Source organism: Mirounga angustirostris, unplaced genomic scaffold (genome assembly GCF_029215605.1).
Source record: "Mirounga angustirostris isolate CCGP_5_RB_7025 unplaced genomic scaffold, mMirAng1.0.hap1 SCAF_9, whole genome shotgun sequence".
In the NCBI taxonomy this organism is placed as follows: Eukaryota; Metazoa; Chordata; class Mammalia; order Carnivora; family Phocidae; genus Mirounga; species Mirounga angustirostris.
The window spans coordinates 72,190,968-72,199,204 of record NW_026991717.1 but is presented as its reverse complement, the minus strand read 5'-3'; positions in this window follow the sequence as shown (position 1 = coordinate 72,199,204).

Below are 8,237 nucleotides of genomic sequence, written 5' to 3'. Positions count from 1 at the left end.
AAAACCACAAAAACTTACAAATTTTATAAAACAAATACCATCATAAAATCTAGAAAAATACACATTTTATTATGTAATTTATGTAATAAATAAATACACAAATCCTTTTATGTAATATTTTTTGTATTTATGTAATAGTTTTTGTTCCTTTGGGCTTTGGCTCCATACTTTTTAGTTTTCTCTTCATTTGACAATAAATTTGTAATACTTCCTAGAGAGAAAAAAAAATGATAATTCAGTCTTTACTCCTAGCATGATTGATCACAAAATTTTTTTAATTCACAGTGCATTATGATAATGCTACATAAGTTTTTAGGATTATAGTCAAATTTTGGAAAACATCTATTAAGTTACTATGTACTGTAAGATTTCATTACATTTCAAGTTTTCTTATGCTATAACAAACCTTAAATATTATGAACTGATGATACTCATCAACCAGTTTATTAAGTCTGTATAGTGTCTTATTGCTGTGTAGCAAATTACCACAAGCTTTGTGACCTAGAGCAATACCCATTTATTATCTCACAGTTTCTGTAGGTCAGAAGTCTGGGAACAGTTAAGCAAGAACTCACAAGCCTACAGTCAAGAAGTCAACTAAGACCACTGTCTTGTCTGAAGTGTGGGGGTCCTCTTCTAAGCTCATGTGGGTTTTGGCAGAATTCATTTCCTTGTATTTGTAGAACTCATGGCAACTTGCTTCTTCAAGCCTAGCAGGAGAATCTCTCTGATCTCAGGAAAAGCCTAAGCCCTCTTGTAAAGAGCATACCTGATTAGATCAGGCCCACCAAAGATAATCTCCCTTTTGATTAACTCAAAATCAAGCTTATTAGGGGCTTTGATTATGTCTGCAAAATCTCTTTACTTTTGCCATATAATGTAATTTACTTACAGAAGTGGCATCCATGATATTCTAGGTCCTGCCCACACTCGAGGGGAGGAGATTGTACAGGGCATATACACCAGAGGGCAGACATCTTAGGTATCATCTTAGAATTTGCCTACCACAGTTGTTAATGTCTTCACTGTACTGGTGTATTATGAGTTTTACATTATCCCCATAAATGTAAAAAGTGTGTGACCAATCAGCAAGAAATTAATAAAAACCTTAATAGATACAACTGGGCAAGGCCATTTTACACCAAAGGAAAACATAAGGAAAGTCATCCTCCAGCAGAAGGTAAGGAATCAGGTTTGTATAGAGCGGAATGCACAGATACAGTAACAGGAGGCAGTAAAACTATGAAAGTGGATTGGAACCAGCTAGGAAGGTAGGATATAGTTTCAAACACTGGAAAGTTGCCAACGTAGACGATCAGGCCTTTAAGGAAACAAAGACTTGTTAATGGACATTAGCAAAGGAACCGCAACATAGTGTAATATAAGATAATTAATATTAGTGTCAAATAAAATTTTGTTTGAAACTTGTCTCTGACGTTTAGCCTGTGAGATTTTGCTAGCACTTAAAAATATACTGATATGACCCTGAGCCACATATATAAGCCCCACTAAATCCAAATTAAATGTCTCCTTAATTCAAGTTCACCTTAGCCAGTTCCCAGTATGCTTGTGGCCACTTTATCAGCATCTGATAGGAGTAGAATTGCAATGAGAGGAAGTTGGAATGTAACAGCAGGGGTTTTAACTGACTGTGGTTATAATATCTTATTTTTTGAAAAATTTACAAAATGTATGACCACATGAGCACATTGCTAGGGCCCTTCCCAGGGTCTTGGAAAGAATCAAGTAAGGGGCCCTGAAGTTTAAACTTGATTAACCTCACATTAAATCTGCCTCTAATCACAAAAACAATTGTTTAGGAATTATTTGTTACTATATACTTCATAAGGAATATCTTAATATAACAACCTGCTGGGTTACTAATTTTATTCTTCATTTTAATATGAATAAACTTAGCTTCAGAGAAGTTAAGTGAAATTGTATAAGATCACAGTACTTTTAAGTGGCAGAGCAGGAATTACAATCTAGATCTAACTCCAGAGCCCGGTCTTATCTCTAGTCTCCTCAGTCTGCTGAAAGCCTAATTGAAGCCAGAAAAGTAGATGGAATTTCCAAAGTACAGTGTACGGATTGAGAAGAAAAGAGGGCCTACAGCAGGAGGAAGGCTCACAATGTGGAATAATCAAAGTTGATTATATAAAAGGACACTGCAGGAGATCTCCCAGATCTTGAATTTTTTTTTTAAAGATTTTTTATTTATTTATTTGACAGAGAGAGAGACAGCGAGAGAGGGAACACAAGTAGGGGGAGTGGGAGAGGAAGAAGCAGGCTTCCCGCCAAGCAGGGAGCCCAATGCGGGGCTCAATCCCAGGACCCTGGGATCATGATCTGAGCTGAAGGCAGACACTTAATGAGTGAGCCACCCAGGCGCCCCTTGAATTTTTTTTAAAGATTTTATTTATTTATTTGTCAGAGAGGGAAAGCACAAGCAGGGGGAGCGACAGGCAAAGGGAGAAGCCGGCAGAGGGAGGGGCAGACTCCCTGCTGTGCAAGGAGCTGGACTCTGACTCGGGGCTCAATCCCAGGACCCTGAGATCATGACCTGAGCAAAGGCAGATGCTTAACCAACTGAGCCACCCAGGTGTCCCCAGATCTTGAATTTTCAAATGGGAGTGCAGAGTGCCAGAGAGAGAAATTTTTCAAAAAATGAAAGAGTGGATAACACTGTAGGAAGTGACTGGTCTAAATGTGTCAAGTGGCATGGGCATCACTGGGGGTTACTCCGAAATGCGCCGTCTCAGACACTACCCAGACTTCCCGAATCAGAATTTGCATTTTAGTAAGATTCATGTGCATGAATTTTGAGTTTTGAAAAACACTCATCTAGTGTTTTAATGCAACTTAAAAATAGCTTTTGGATTTAACAATGAAGAGGTCATTGATGACTTCTGAGAAAACAGATCTGACGAAGGACTGGGGCAAAAGCCAAAATGCGTGGAAGTGTGGAATGAAATACAGGTGACAAGATGGGAGCAGTTATGACTTGGGGACAGGGAACCAAGAAAGGGGACAGGGAGCCAAGTAAAGGGACAGGGAGCCAAATAAAGGGACAGGGAGCCAAAAAATGGATTGGTGGCAGGAGAGGCATGTATGGGTTTGGGGAGGAGTGTTAGATGATTTTTTAAGATGAGAAAACTTGAATATTTTAAATGATGAAAGGGAATCAGTGACCAAAAAAATAAGACTATAGAGTTTGGGTAATCAGAGTGGGCTGAGGTACCCAAGAAGTGAGACAGAATGGTATGGATGAAGAGTTTGGGCACAGGATACTGTTTAAAAGAGGGATGCCTTTTACATTATTATGGGAGGGAAGGTAAATTATATGTATAAAAAGCAGCAAAGTTTTAGTTGTGATGTAGAAAGTTGAAGACGATTCATTTAATGATACCAATGGTCTTTATGGTCATCTACAATGACTAATCAAAAGGTGGTGGATACATCATTTTGGCAGCATAGAGGTTCAAGGGAGATATTGTGGAGTATGGGATGATAGCAGATTACAGAAACATAAAATATTTTCATGCACCATTTCATGTACAATTGATATTAAAAACCACGACTATATGGAGACAACCTTCTGTATGGCTATGTAACTTTTACCAGCTATGCTCATCAATCAAGCAATATGACTAAGAAGGATGATTGGTCCAGAAGGGGAATTTACCAGATGTGTTGTGATGGTTAATTTTGTGTCAACTTCACTGGCCTGAGGGATGCCCAGATAGCTGGTAAAGTGTTCTTTCTGCGTTTGTCTCTGAGGGTGTTTCCAGGAGAGATTAGCATTTGATTGAGTAGAATGAGTTGTTATCTGCTCTCACTGGTGTGGGCAAGTATCGTCCAGTCCACTGGGAGTCTGAATGGAACAAGAAGATGGAGGAAGAGCAAATTCTCTCCTTCTTACCCCTTCTGTCTCTTTGCGAGCTGGAACATCCATCTTTTCTGCTGTCATACAACAGAGCTCCTGGTTCTCAGGCCTTTGGACATGGACTCAATTATACCACTGGCTTTCCTGGGTCTACAGCTTGCAGATGGCAGACTGTGGGACTTCTGGGCCTCTATAATGGGTGAGCCAATTCCTATAATAAATCTCCTTTTATATATATCTGTATATATCCTATTAACTTTGTTTCTCTGAAGAACTAATACAAGTGTCATAGGATAACAAGTGGATGAAGTGAGATGAGAATACGAGCATGAAGCAGTTGAAATATGCCATGGAGAATGCTGGATGGGAAGGAAGGGAACATAGAAGATGAAACAGAAGACAGGAAGGAGCTGGAGGATCAGATGTTATTAAAGAACAGATTTGGTGGGAGTAACTAAATGAAAGAAATCAAAACAGATAATTGCCATCTGAGAAAGTAGGACTTCAGAGATGGAAAAGTTCTGGTCAATGACTAGTGGCATGACTAGCTTATTTGACATCTGGATCAAATAATGTTTAAGACTCTTCTCCACTCTACACAAAAATGTTTCATAATTATCATGGTATATTTAGGAGAAGCTTATTTTCTTGATGCATTTGTTAGTTTTAATGTAAATAACTAACAATTTAATAAAGAAGATATTTCAATTTTTAAAATATTACTCAAATTTAATAAATTATTTATTTGTGACTTAAATTCACACTTAAAAAATTACCTCTTAATAGTGTTCACTCTCTGTTTTATGTTTTAAACACAAATAGAAACTACAAATCGTCTCATGAATAACAAAACCGAGTAACTCAATACTATGTTTCTCTCTGCAGCCATTGTACTATTATTGTTTGTTTCAAATCTGTTTAAATGCAGAACTATGTAACGGCCATAAGGTTTAGAAATATGAACTGCAGGGAAAGCAAGCTTAAACAATTAAACAATGTTATGAACTTGTTCTGAAAATTAAATGAATGAACTTTCACTACTGGGAACATGGAGTAGATGTACTTTTCTCTAAATCCTGTATGATTAAAATTCCTGGACATTATGTATAAAACAAAAAAAGGTGAAGAGAAGAAGACTGACCAGCGAGGGACTTTGAGACCTGAGAAAGAGCAACATGGTGAATTTCCTGGGTTTTTCTTTTTGTCTCATTCCAGATTTGGAGCTGAGGAAGCTGACAATCAGGAAACACCCATGGGCTCAGTCAGGAAGCCCTGCAGCACAGCCCTCTCTGGAGCTCACCCACTCTTCTATCTTGAGAGTGTACTTGTAGTTTTAATAAACTTCCCCGCTTGGGGCGCCTGGGTGGCTCAGCCAGTTAAGTGTCTTCCTCTGGCTCAGGTCATGATCCCAAGGTCCTGGGATTGACCCCCTGTGGGGCTTTCCACTCACTGGGGAGTCTGCTTCTCCCTCTCCCTCCGCCGCCCCCCCACTCGCCCTGCTTATGCTTTCTCTCTCTCAAATAAATAGATAATTAAAAATCTTAAAAAAAAAAAAAAAACTTTCCCACTTCTGTTACTCAAGAAAAACAAAACAAACAAACAAAAAACAAAAAACAAATTAAAAAAACCCCTCAAAGCAGATCTTATCCTTGAATCAGTCACTGTATATATGGAATTGTGCTAATTATCAAGACTTGAGCCACCAACCCTCCACCTACACCAGTAACTGTATCTGGATCCAGCTGTCATCCTTGTTGCACATTAGAATCAGGTACAACTGGGGGAAAAAAAGAGAGAGAGAGAATGAGAGAGAGAAACACAATGCTTCAGTGTTTGGGAACCACCCCAGGAGGCCTGATTTAATTGCCTGAGATGGACCCAGGTATCAATGCTCTTTTAAGCCCCAAGGTTGTTCCAATGGGCTCACAAGGTTGAGAATCCTGGTCAAGAGGGACTCAGTTCACTGATCAGCCTGGACTCCATCACTAGAGCCAACATCAGAACATCACCTAAACCTAAATTATACTGAAAGTGGAAGAGGAGCTGTGCCTCAAAGCAACTATGAGATATGATTACTAAAAAAAGGAGGGATGAATCCTACCTGGCAAAACAGATGTCTTCCACTATATAGGCCACACACCTTATCTTCACACTTGCTGCCAATCATTCTGTTGCAAACCTTGCCAAATTCTCAACGCCCTAAAGGGAACATCATGGTTCTTCCAGGTGAAAAGGTCTAAATATTATAGAGAATATTACTTTTAAAAGACCCTTCAAAAAAGCCTGCTTTCTCTAGTCAAAGGACCAGAAAAGGAAAGGGTCTTGTTTAGCAAGACAGAAAATGCTTAGACAATTACCACTGTATTCCAGACAAACACCACAGAAAAAACTGTGACCCCATGCACACCAACACAATCAAACACCAAGTGGGGACCCCAGACTTTTGCTTTGCAAACATAAAGAGGCACCTTTAGGGCGCCTGGGTGGCTCAGTCGTTAAGCGTCTGCCTTCGGCTCAGGTCATGATCCCAGAGTCCTGGGATCGAGTCCCACATCGGGCTCCCTGCTCGGCGGGAAGCCTGCTTCTCCCTCTCCCACTCCCCCTGCTTGTGTTCCCTCTCTAGCTGTGTCTCTCTCTGTCAAATAAATAAATAAATAAATCTTTAAAAAAAAAAAAAAAAAGAGGCACCTTTAGTACCTCGACTGATGAAGTGTCAGAAAAGAACAAATAGAGAATGAGAACTTTAATTCCTGCCTTCTGGTAATGAGCTTTACTCTGTTCCTTAGGTGTGAGTGGAGACTCTGTGGGAAGCCTGGATATCCACCATCACTGGGAGCAATGAAGTACCTTTCCCTTTCCCCAGGGGAGTGGTCTAGTGGAGACCTAGAAAGACCTAGGCCAGGACTTTCACCATTGCCCAGTACAGTGTCACCTCCACAATGTCAGTGGAGACTGGAGACCATGTAGGGAGCTGGATGTTCAACTCTTACCCAGCAGTAATGAGGTGCACTGTCTTCCTTGGGTGTCAAGAAGGCTGAATGGTGAACCTAAATTTCTACTTCCACCTGGAGATAATGAGGTAGCAACTCCTCTTCCCCTGATAGATTGATGTCAGAAAAATCCATCTAAAACAAAAGGTTTCTTTCTTTTATTAATGTATTGTATCACATTGATTGATTTGCAGATGTTGAACCAACTTGCAGCCCAGAGATAAATCCCACTTGGTCATGGTGAAGAATCCTTTTAATGGACTGTTGGATCCTATTGGCTAGTATTTTGGTGAGAATTTTTGCATCCATGTTCATCAAGGATATTGGTCTCTAATTCTCCTTTTTGATGGGGTCTTTGTCTGGTTTCGGGATCAAGGTAATGGTGGCCTCATAAGATGAGTTTGGAAGTTTTCCTTCCATTTCTGTTTTTTGGAACAGTTTCAGAAGAATAGGTATTAATTCTTCTTGAAATGTTTGGTAGAATTCCCCTGGGAAGCCATCTGGCCCTGGGCTCTTGTTTGTTGGGAGATTTTTGATGACTGCTTCAATTTCCTTAGTGGTTATAAGTCTGTTCAGGTTTTCTATTTCTTCCTGGTTCAGTTTTGGTAGTTGATACATCTCTAGGAATGCATCCATTTCTTCCAGATTATCTAATTTGCTAGCATATAGTTGCTCATAATATGTTCTTATAATTGTTTGTATTTCTTTGGTGTTGGTTGTGATCTCTCCTCTTCATTCATGATTTTATTTATTTGGGTCATTTCTCTTTTCTTTTTGATAAGTCTGGGGTTTATCAATCTTGTTAATTCTTTCAAAGAACCAGCTCCTAGTTTCATTGATCTGTTCTACTGTTCTTTTGGTTTCTATTTCATTGATTTCTGCTCTAATCTTTATTATTTCTCTTCTCCTGCTGGGTTTAGGATTTATTTGCTGTTCTTTTTCCAGCTCCTTTAGGTGTATTTGAGACCTTTCTTGTTTCTTGAGAAAGGCTTATATTGCCAAATACTTTCCTCTTAGGACCGCCTTTGCTGCATCCCAAAGATTTTGAACAGTTTTCATTTTTGTTTGTTTCCATGAATTTTTTTTAATTCTTCTTTAATTTTCTGGTTGACCCATTCATTCTTTAGTAGGATGCTCTTTAGCCTCCATGTATTTGAGTTCTTTCTGACTTTCCTCTTGTGATTGAGTTCTAATTTTAAAGCACTGTGGTCTGAAAATATGCAGGGAATGATCCCAATCTTTTGGTACCGGTTGAGACCTGATTTGTGACCTAGAATGTGATCTATTCTGGAGAATGTTCCATGGGGACTAGAGAAGAATATGTATTCTGTTGCTTTGGGATGGAATGTTCTAAATATACC